This window comes from Vombatus ursinus, unplaced genomic scaffold (assembly GCF_900497805.2).
Source record: "Vombatus ursinus unplaced genomic scaffold, bare-nosed wombat genome assembly UNPS02014821.1, whole genome shotgun sequence".
NCBI classification, from domain to species: Eukaryota; Metazoa; Chordata; class Mammalia; order Diprotodontia; family Vombatidae; genus Vombatus; species Vombatus ursinus.
Genome location: NW_020954599.1, coordinates 25,785,504 through 25,797,819, shown reverse-complemented (window position 1 = coordinate 25,797,819; position 12,316 = coordinate 25,785,504).

The window sequence follows — 12,316 nt, the reverse complement described above, 5'->3', positions numbered from 1 at the left end:
TTTTCTCCATTCTTACAATGTTCTTCTAAGTTCACAGAAAAGGTAATCAGACAATTCTCTCATTCCTCCATCAATAATTCTCACTAAGTTCCTATTTATTTAAAATTGTTTCTCTTGTATAATGACATTCATGAACCTTTAAAAGGTTTCCATTTAACATAGAACAAGGAAAAAAATAGAAACTCATTTTACCACATCTCCCCATCACTTATATGAAATCAGATAGCAAACCAAATGAGATAGTTGTAAAGTGCTTGGCACAGTGCCTGGCACATAGTAGGGGCTTAAAATGTTTGTTTCCTTCTCTTTCCATTTATAATATAATGAAACTCATCTATACAAAGAGAAACAATGTGTCTACTCTGTTAAGATGAGTTTGAGATATGCCTCACACCTCTGTGTTTTTGCAATCTGGCTCCCATATCTAGAATGTATACTCTCTTTACCTCTTTATCTCTTCCTCCAAGGAATGATTCAGACACCACATTCTACATGAAGTCTTTTATGATCATTGGCTACTCCAGATTCTAGCACTCTTTCCCTCCTGAAATTAGTTTGTATTACTATTTACTTTCTGTCCTTATACTATAAATGTAATTTACCTGAGAACAGGAGCTGCTTTGTTTTGTACGTGCATATGTGTGTGGTTGTGTGTTTATGTATATGTGCGTCCATGTGCTTATTGTATTGAATTAAACAGGTAGGATGGCAAGGGCTCATTATTTATCACTTTCTATCTTATTTTGTGAAAAGTGTATCTGTTCAGATGATCGCCCTCCAGGTAGATGCTCTCATGTACAAACCTCCTAACCTGCCTACCTAACTCAGGCATTTCCTTGCCCCAATCCTCCTCCACATAGTTGCTGGTAGGATTTCTCTTAAGCATGGATCTGACCATCCACTCAGGAAATTATCCACACTTTCTCTAGGATAAAACACAACCTGGCTCCATCCTATCTTTCCAGTCTCATTATTCATTACTCCCCTTGCCAGAATATATCTCTAGCCAAACTGGCATTCTCTACCTTTTTCAAGGAGGGTCTCTGTGCCTTTGTACTTGGTGTCCCTCATGCCTTGGAATTCACCCTCTCCTTACCTCTGCCTCAAAGAACCTTTTCCTTTAAAATGCAGCTCCAGTACCATCTAACTGGCCTTTCCTGACCCCTCAATTGCTGATACCCTTCATCCTAAACTACCTTGTATTTAACTATATTTTGACTATTTTCTGTATATTTATTTGGCATATTCTTACATATGCACATATTGAGAGGAGCGGTTGTTTCATTCTTTGTCTTTCTATCTGCAGTACCTAATATAGTGCCTTGTATATAGTGGGTACTTAATAAATGCTCAATGATTCAGTGATTGCTATTCATCTGCTTCCACATTCATATGCAGTCAGTTACCAAGTCATTCATTACCGCATCACAACCATCACCCTGTTCACACACTTCACTCTTGCTAAATTCTGCTACTTCTTGTTTTCTTCCCCATTCATACAATGTACTCTCTTGCCTCTATGTCTTTCCTCATACTGTTTCTCATGCCTGGAATATCGTCTATCCCACTCAGCCTACTGAATTCTTTAAAGCCACCTAGCCTTTAAAGCCCACATCAAATGGAAGCTTTTTTGTAAAGTCTTCCCTGGTTTTCTATAGTCATTCTCCAGGATGCTAACAACTCTCTCCCTCAGACCTCACAGAATTTTGTTTTGTGCCTTTAATGTTAGGTGTATCCCTTATCCCTCTAATAGACTATAAGCTCCACGAAGGCAAACACCATGTTTTAATCTAAATTTCGTATGTCCTATACATGCACGATATTCTGAACAAAATAGGTATTTAATAAATAGTTCAATGGATAATTAATTATTGTCTAATTATCTAAAAGCTGACTATTACTATTTCCAATCAGCTTAATAATTTTTTTATTGATTGCCTGACTGAGGTGATATAAATAACTTTATTTTGACACACCAGGCTGACAAAAATGTAACTGATGCTTTACAAAAATACCCTTTCTAATTCTTCAGAGTTACCTCATGTGTAAGTCATATGTGAACCAAAAAAAAAAAACAGCAAATGAAAATCCTGAAAGTGGAAAACAGCTATGAAAAATATTTTACATACCTAGAGGTGAGGCATGTAGCTGTTAATTCTTATTGATGAATCTGCCTAAACCTCTTTCTTCAAGGGCTTCCCTTTGACCTTTTCTTAATTTTGTAAGAAAATTATAAAATAACACAAAAGGATCACTACTTAACTGAGGTCTGGGAAATGTAGCTCAAACTTTGAAATGCTGAAACATGTTAGAGTAAATCTTTGTATCTTCTAGAAATGATCTCTGAATGATTTCACCTATTTTCAAGTCATGCACCCGGCTCCTGACCCACTTTTCCCCTTAAATATTCCTCCCTAATTTGTTGTTTTTGAATATCTGTAGTTCTGTTAAGTGGTAGACTTCCCAAAGGAATGTCTAATACTAATAAAGATATTCACCAAGTTACTGAGTAATACTGTGCGGTCTATGCATATTTTCAAATACTTCCTGATAACCAGCAGGATGTAGCAGTAAATCCATGACTCAGTGAAATATAGCTAGGGCAGCATTTTCCAAAGAATTCTGATGTTCCATGAGATTCCAAAAAATAATGAAATAAATTCCATAGAATTAAAAGGTTCCGTAAAATGAGAACACCGCTTTGATGAGGATATTGATGCTGATATTTTTCCCCTTTTGAAATGTTAAATTTGTAATCAAGCATTTTAATAGATCTTCCAAGAAAAATATAAACCTCTTGACTGAAGAGATTTTTTTTCTTTATGTTCCCATTACAAAGCACAGTGCCTGGTACATAATCACTATTAACATCGATGATTGTTGAACCGAACTGAATCAAATTGAATCCAGTAGTTTGAGAATTCCTGAATTCTTTTTAAGAAAAAAAAAATATTTATTTTTTAACATTCTTTTCTTTTTTAAATTTTGAGTTCCAGATTCTCTCCCTCCTCTAAATCCCTTCAGTATCCACTGAGAAGGCAAAAGATATGATATCAATTTTACATGTGAAATCAAGCAAAACATATTTCTGTATTATCTATATTGGAAAAAAAGTTTAAAAAAAAGAATGCAAGAAAAATACACTTCAATTTGTGCTCAGAGTTCATTAGCTCTCTCTCTGGAGGTGGAAAGCATTTTTCATCATGAGTCCTTTGAAATTGTCTTGGATCACTATATTGATCAGAATAGCCAAGTCTTTCACAGTTAATCAACGTTATAACATTACTGTCACTGTGCACAATGATGTGTTAGTTCTTCTCATTTTGCTTTGCATTGTTCATATAGGTCTTGCCATGTTTGTTTGTTTGTTTTCCTGAAACCACTGCCCTTATCATTTCACATATCACAATAGTAATCCATCACAATCATATAATACAACTTGTTTAGTCATTCCCCAACTGATAAGTATCCCTTCAATTTCCAATTCTTTGCTACCACAGAAAGAGATTCTACAAATATTTTTGTACAAATAAGTCCTTTTCCTTTTTATTTGATTTCTTTGAGATACAGACCTACTGCAAAAGGGTATGTACATATTTATAGCCCTTTGGGCATAGTTCTAGATTGTTCTCCAGAACACTACTCCACCAATTATTTCATCAATATACCTATTTTCCTCATCCTCTCCAGCATTTGTCATTGCTGAGGTGGTACCTGGGAATTGTTTTAATTTTTTTCTCTAATCAATAGTGATTTAGAGACTTTTTTCCATATGATACAGCTTTGATTTTTTCTTTTTATCTTTTATCTATTGAAGAATGGTTCTTATTTTTATAAATTTGACCCAGTTCCCTATATATTTGAAGAATGAGGCCTTTGTTAGAAAGATTTGCTATGATTTTTTTTTACATTACTTCATTGTCTATGATATTGTTGTTGAGTCATTTCGGTCTTGAAATGAACCCATTTGGGGTTTTCTTGGCAAAGATACTGGAATGGTTTACCATTTCCTTCTCTAACTCATTTTACACATGAGAAAACTGAGGCAAGGATTAAGTGACTTTTCAGGGTCACATAGCTAGTAAATGTCTGAGGCTGGATTTGAATTCAAGAAGATAAATCTTCCTGATTCCAAGCCTGGCACTCTAGCTACTATGACCCTATCTGTCCATTGTCCATGCTACCTTTTACAATTAGGTCTAATTCTGCTTTTACTTTGTCTGAGATCGTGATTGCCACCCCTGCTCTCTTCACTTCAGCTGCAGCATAACAGACTGTGCTCCAGCTCTTTATTTCAACTCTTGTGTGTGTCTTTCTGTTCCAACTGTGTGTTTTACATACAATGTATTGTTGGATTCTGGTTTCCAATCCATTCTGTTATCTGCTTCCATTCTATGAGTTAACCCATCCCATTCACATTCGCAGTTATAGTAACTAATTGTGCATTTCCCTCCATCTCATTTCCACTGTTTACACATCTCTCTGTCTCTGTCTCTCACGGTCTCTTTCTCTCTGTGTGTCTGTCTCTCTCTCTTTCTCTCTCTCTCTCTCTCTCTCTCTCTGTTTCTATATCTCTCTGTCGTTCTCTCTCCTCTTCTTCCTCAACAGTCTGTCTTGCTCCCAACCATTGTCTCCCTCAATCTGCCCTCCCCTTTTTCATCCTCCCTCCATATTGTTTATACCCTCCCTTCCTATCTCCCTATTGGGTAAGATACATAGATTTTTATACCCAACTGAGTGTGTGTGTGTGCTTTTCTCTTTGAAAAATTTTGACAAGAGAGGATTAAGCATTGCCTACCATCACCTATTTTCTCCTCTATTATGAAAGCTCTTTCTTCTGTGCTTCCTTTATGTGAGAAAATTTGCCCCATTCTCTTTCCCTTCCCTCTCCCTCTTATTCCTTCATTCTTTTTTTTGAGATCATCCCAACATAATCAACTGACATCTGTGCCTCTGTCTATGCAGACTCTTTCTAATTGCCCTAATAATGATAAAGGTCTTAAGAATAATATGTATCATTTTCTCATACAGATACATAAACAGGTGAACTCCATTGAGTTCATTTTGATTACTCTTTCAGGTTTACCTTTTTGTGTTTCTCTTGGTCTTGTGTTTGAATGCCAGATTTTCTATTTAGCTCTAATCTTTTCAACAAGAATACTTGGGGGGCAGCTAGGTGCGCAGTGGATATAGCACCAGCCCTAAAGTCAAGAGGACCTGAGTTCGAATCTGGCCTCAGACCAAACACTTGACACTTACTAGCTGTGTGACCCTGGGCAAGTCACTTAACCCCAATTGCCTAACAAAAAAAAAATTAGATGTCCTCTATTTCATTAAATATCCATTTTTTCCCTCGGAATATACTCAGTTTTGCTGGGTAGGTGAAGTTTGGTTGTAATCCTAGATCCTTTGCCCCTTTAACATGCAAGCTGCTAAAACTTGTATGATTGTGGTTCCATGATTTTTCAATTGGTTTTTTTTTCTCTAGTTGCTTACAAAATTTATTCCTTAACCTGAGAGTTCTGGAATTTGGTTATAGTATTCCTGGGAGTTTTCATTTTGCGATCTCTTTCAGGAGATGATCAGTGGATTCTTTCAATGTCTATTTTACCATCTGTAGCTAAGATATTGGGGCAGTTTTCCTTTACAATTTCTTAAAATACAATACCTCCTTTTTTTTTTGTCACAGCTTATAGGTAGTCCAATGATTCTTAAATTATCTCTCCTCATTCTATTTTACAAGTCAGTTGTTTTTCCAAAGAGATATTTCACATTTTCTTTTATTTTGCATTCTTTTGTTTTATTGTTTCTTGTCTCATGGAGTCATTAGCTTCTACTTACACAATTTTAATTTTTAAGAAATTATTTTCTTCAGTGAGCATTTGTACCTCTTTTTCCATTTAGCCAATTGTTTTTAAGGTATTCTTTTCTTCATTGAATTTTTATGCGTCTTTTACCTTTAGGTCAATTTCATTTTTTAAAGTGTTATTTTCTTCAGTACTTTTTGTGCCTCTTTCACCAAGTTATTAATTCTCTTTTCATATTTTTTCTTGCATCTCTCTCATTTCTTTCCTCTACCACACTTATCTCTTTCTTTAACTCTTCCAAAGATTCTTGCTAGCCTTAGGTTCAATTAGCATTTTTCTTTGAGGATTTGTAGATTTTTTTTATGTTATTATCTTCTTCTAAGTTTATGTTTTGGTCTTCCCTGCCACTGTAATTGCTTTTTATGGTCAAGTTTTTTTGTTTTTTTTTCTCTCATATTCCTAACCTATTTCTTCCCTTTGAACTTTATGCTAAAGTTGGGCTCTGCTCACCTTGAGATGGGGGGGAGCCATTGTCCCAAGTTTCACACTTTTTTGTGCTGCTATTTTCAGAGCTAGTTTTGGGGGTTTGCAAGGTTTTGGTACATCAATGATTCAGTTATCTTAGGAGAGATGTGGTCATTGCTCTCCTGGTCTGCATCCTGGTTTTCACCCAGGAAGGGCTTCTGTGCCCCTGTAGTCACAAGTACTAGTGTTCTTCTTGGCCATGGAACTATGACCAGATTTTCTGTTCTCCTGCAGCAGCAAGTGCTAGCACTTCTCTAGGCCCAGGAACTGTGACTAGGGCCCCTACAGCCTTGTGACTGATCACAAGTGCCCCTCTTCACCTTGGAACTGCAACCCAGAAATGCTTTTTGCCAATAGAGTTGCCAATCAGCATCAGCTGCACCCAGTGACAGCAAAGGGTCCTTTATAATCTCTTTCTGTCCAGTTGTTTGACCCCTTTACCATTTTTAAGTTGAGAGCTCTAGAAGCTGCTGCTTTCAAGGCACACTGCTGGTGTTTCTATTGTGCACAGGGCTTGCTCATATCCCTATTTTATAGACCTCTTCTTTGCATTGGCACTGCCTTCCCTAAGTTCTAATGTTAGGAATTTTTTTTTTGTTTCCAGAATGGCAATTTGAGCAAAAGAGAGAAAATGACACTCATATGATAGTGTCAGGATGTGACCCAGGGCCCAAGACCCTCCAAAGATTCTAGGCTCAGAAACACCTACTTTAATTTTAGGTGCTGACACCGAGTGAGTCAGTTTATCTCTTTGGATCATGCCTTTGATTCAGAAACTCTGGGAAAATATGCTGAATAAAGGTTAGGTCAAGTTCATTTCTAGGATTCCCCAAAAGTGAGTAATGAAGTTTCCAAATCTCATAAACCACTCAACCCAAAATACAGGTTGTGGAATGAGTATTTTTTTTTACCCCAACAGAAAATTCACAAGACACAAAGAACTCACAAGAGCCAAAGTCCATGAACAAATAAAAAAAAAAATTCTAATGAAGATGGCTACCAGAAACATTCCAGGCAAAAGCTGGTCCCCTGGGAATACATATGAATAACTAAAAAACAGAACCAAAGAACAACACTGCTGAGCTCCTCCATCCTATAAAAGACAAAACAAAAAGACTGGACCCAAAGCAATGGCCATTCAAGGTGAAGAAGAAGTAAAGTTATTTAGCCAAGACTAGCTCAACCAGTGATCTAGGGATGCCTTGCAAGACAAGACTTAAGCCCAGCCACTCCATCAAATGAGATATTATTTGTAAAGTACTTAGCACAGAGCCAGGCACTTGTTTGGTAGTTAATAAATATTTGTTCATTCCCTTCCTCCCATGTAACAGTATAGGATCCTGGTCCTGGAGCAAAGTCCTAAGACAACAAATGAGGCTGTAGACAAGAGTGAAAAAGAAAACAAAACCAAAATGAGGATATAACGTGCTACAAGGGGGAAAATGTATATATGAATCTCAGAATAAAATCCCAGAAGAAAATTATTCTGAAATAATCACAAGCAGAAAATATGTGTGTGTATGTGTGTGTGTGTGTGTGTGTGTGTGTGTAGGACAGAAGAAATGAAATAAAAGTTGAAACAAGAGATTGAATGAAATCAGAAAAATGAAATTAGAAAGTTTGGAAGGAAGAACAAACACCTTAGAATAAATTATAGTCAAGTAGTCACTTTATTCCCTGGCATTCACTAATGGGACAGGAGACCATGCCCTGAAGACTGAATGCTTTAAGTCCTGGCCACTCCCACCTGGATGCCCCGCTGTTCTGATTGCTGAGTTCTTCATGTGGCATATTATATCAGACTGGCTCTAGCCATTTTATCTCCAACTACCTCACTGGCACACACTGAGTTCTATCTTCTTTCCACTCCCTTTCATTTTTTTTCCCAATTCTGAAACCATACTCAAATCAATAATGCCATTACCAGTGGAAAAAGTGTAGCATACTTGTGTCTATACTCCTTATTCCTGTAACTTTAAAAATTTAATTTCAAAACCAAAATACCTCTTCCTGACAAGCACTCCTTTGTATATGTGTTGAATTCTGCTCTGGGAATCAGTCAGATGAGTTTCTTGTGCCTTCTATGTATGGAGCTAGAGAACATGTCTACTATATTCATTTCATCAAGTATATAGGAAAAATTCATAAAATCCTATCACCCAACCACCTTCTCCCTGTCATCCTACACGTCTTCCTGTAGTCTACTAGCCCCCAGTTAATTCTTCTTCCATTTAGAGGTTCTTATCCCAATTCACTAACTCTTGCCTATAACTTTGGTAATACCAACCTCTTCACTGATGTTCTTTCAAGCACTCTAATGTCACAGTTTATTAGCCTCCTCAATTATAAAGGCTTCCATTCCTATTCTATCTCAGTCACCCACTGTGGTGACCCTACCTCAGACTGCACAGTTACACAAAACTGCTCCACCAATGTGATTTTGTCAAATTGTCACATTTGTCACATTCTGTCCACAACCTCTCCACCTCTTCCTCACTCCTAAAATTCTGTTCTAGTCCATTTCATTACCCTTTGTTTTTCATCCCTCATCTCAACACTGAACTAGAATATTTTCAATTACCTCCTGATTAGTCTACCTGCCTCAGGCACAGTGGATGAAGTTTTGGGTTTGGAGTGAGGAAAAGCTGAGTTCAAAACCAGTGGCAGACACTTGCCTAGATTTATGACCATTGACAAGTCATATAAACCCTTTCAGCACAAGTTTACTCAGGAAAAATAAATAAATGATAGGATTAGACTCAATGGCCTCAAATGACCCTTCCCAGATCCAAGTTCTTTTCAGTTTCATGGGGCATTCTTCTACGTTCTGGCTGTCTCTCTGTCCCTTAAATATGGTACTGTGTCTTCAGTCTCTGCCTGGAATACATATCCTCCTCCCCTCAGTTAATCAGTCATTTACTAACTTTACAACTGGACTGCTTGCTATTTACTAAACTCAGCATTTCATCTAGCATTTATATGTTTTTCCACAAGCTATCCCCTAATGCACTCCATCATCAACTCTGACACTTAGAATCTTTATTCCCTTCAAGGCTTAGCCCAGGCATCATCTCTTCCATAAAAACTTCTCCAATGCTCCGAGTTATTACTGTTCTTTCTCTCATCAAATTACTTTGGGATCACTTATGTGTATATGTTGTATCTCTCCCCACACTCAGGAGAATACAGCATCCTTGAGGGCAGGGGCTTTTGCATCTCTCTCTTGGAATTCTCAGTGCCTGACACAGTACTCTGTACAGAATAGGTACCTCATAAATGTTTTTGAGTTGAAATTAATTGGTTATTTGTCTTCTCTGGAGTTAGTTTTTTGACTGTGTCCAAATATAGTCTTTCATATGTATCTATATATGTATATGTGTATACATATATATAAGAATATGTATGTGTATATATGTTTATATAAGTATATATGTGTATGATTATGTATGTATTTATATGTGTATGTGTATATATATATGTATATATACACATATATGTGGGTGCATGTGTGTATCGTGTATATATATGTGCATATGCCTACGTGTATATATGTATATGTTTCAAACATAGTCTTCAAAGGTAGAAATTGTATTCAAACTGACCAAAGGGATGAAGTATCTTTCTTTAATACTTGAAATAAGGTAACAAACCATTCTAATTAAGAAAACATGAGAATTCAATATTGAGCCATTTCTAAATCCTCAAGATGATGTCTCCCTATATGCTGCTCCATGTCACAGCTTATTAATTTTAATTTTTTTTAAAAAAGCACTATTTTGGCTAATGTTACATGCATTTCAGCTTATTAGCTTTTTCACACTTGGCAAAACTTGGCGTGTTATCATGACACTCTACTTATAAATCACTGCTCCAACCATAAATGATATGACAGATGCTCATTCCTCAACAGATGCCCACAACAGAAGGAGCTCACAGAGGCTGATATCCAGAAGATTTGGAAGGGAAAACAGCATATTACAGCAGTTCTGGGCAAAAAATCTTACTCAGATTTGTTCCAACAATCAGAAAAGCAGAAGGAAGTTGTAGAGGGTTTTCAAAAAGGGATAGTTACCCTAAAAGAGAGTAAATTGAATCACATGCACAATTTTTTTTTATGTAGATTGACATTAGCACAAAACTTTTTATTTCATGAATATAATTTTTAAAAATTTCTTTAGCATTTTTGCTTTTTAATGATCAGAAAGCTAGTGGATTGTATGTACATTGATCCTACTCATTCCTTCTACTTTATGGTCAATTAATTTTAAATTAAAATAAGGATATCCAGATTTTAAGACCATTTTGTAATGAAAAGATTTGAGGTAGTTTTTGAACTCATTTTAAAAATTGGATAATCATAGAATTTCAGAGTTGGAAGAGACCTCAGCTATGCCTCCCCCCAAGCCAAATGATTGTCCAAACTCTTCTTGAAGCCCTTTGATTTGAGAGAACCCACTACCTTTATAGTCAACCTATTTCATTTTAAGATGTCTCTAATTGTTAGGAAGACTTCCCTGACTTAAGGCAATTTGATAAGTGGAACATCTGATCATTTTAAAGAAGCCATGAAATTAGAGAGAATAGAAATAGACACTAATAGCTTCCCTATAGGACGCTAGGAACTCCTCTAATTGATTCTCTTCAAGATCCTTTGAGGGGCAGCTAGGTGATGCAGTGGACACAGTGCCAAACCTGCAGTCAGGAACACTCATCTTCCTGAGTTCAAATCTGACCTCAGACATTTACTAGTTGGGTGAACCTGGGCATCACTTAACCCTGTTTGCCTTAGTGTTCTTTTCTATAAAATGAGCTGGAGAAGGAAAAGGCAAGCTACTCTAGTATCTTTGCCAAAAAAAAAACAAAAAAAAAAAACAAAAAAAAAACCCCAAATGAGGTCATAAAGAGTAAGACAGCATGGAAAACTACTGAACAACAATAACAAAAGATTTTTTGATAGGACCACCTCCAAGATAACTGGCTGAATTTGATAAAGAGAACACACTTCTGTCAAAAGAGCTAACCTTGTTATATAAAGTAGTTATAAAATAGCCCTTTTCCCTGATAATTTCTCTTCTATGGACTTCCAGATTTTAATATAACTTTAGGGAGGAGATAAGAGAAGGGGAACATCTTTTTCTGTGTTTCTGACTCACCGTAATTCATCCCCATGACTCATCTGCCTTTTCACTTTGGAACTTCCCTGCTCCATGCCAACCTTCTCCTACTGATGTGTTCTTTTTTCTTTTTCTTTTCTCTTCCTTACTTTTTCTTTCTTTCTCTGTCTCTGTCTCTTTGTGTCTCTGTCTCTCTGTTTCTGTGTTTCTGTTGTTGAACCCCAATAAATTACAGTCTACTCTAAGAGACAAATGAAATTAGGGTGCATGTACCCACTCTTTAATTTCTCTCAAACTGGCTTGACATGCATTGCATGGGAGTTCAGTCCAAAACTGGGCCCCCCTAAGGGGACAAGTTTAGAACTGGCTTGATTTGGGATTTGGGGGTACAGAGATATAAAGCAGAGATATATATCAATAGGGGCTAATATCAGCCTGCAATCTTTTCAGACCACTCCCAGCCGTGTTCTATCTAGACAGAAGAATCTCTCTCTACCCCAAGCCTGAGTAGTATAAAATCAATTCAGGTTTGGGTCAAATTTGACCAAGATAAGAAGATTCAATGCAATCTCATTATTAGTAATGTCTTTCTGAAAAACTTTGGAGAAGAGGGGAGGCAGGACAGGGAGCTCCGAGTCTCCAAGACACTGATTACCAAGAGAAATCATTTGTTCATACTGTCTTTCTGTCTGTCTTTGTCTCTGTCTGTCGGTCTCTCTCTGTTTCTGCCCCCCTCTCTGTTTCTGTCTCTGTCTGTCTCTTTGTGTCTCTCTATCTGTCTCTGTCTCTGTCTCTCTGTCCCTCTCTCTGTCTCTCTATTTGGCTCTCTCTCTCTCTCTCTCTCTCTCTCTCTCTCTCTCTCTCTCTCTC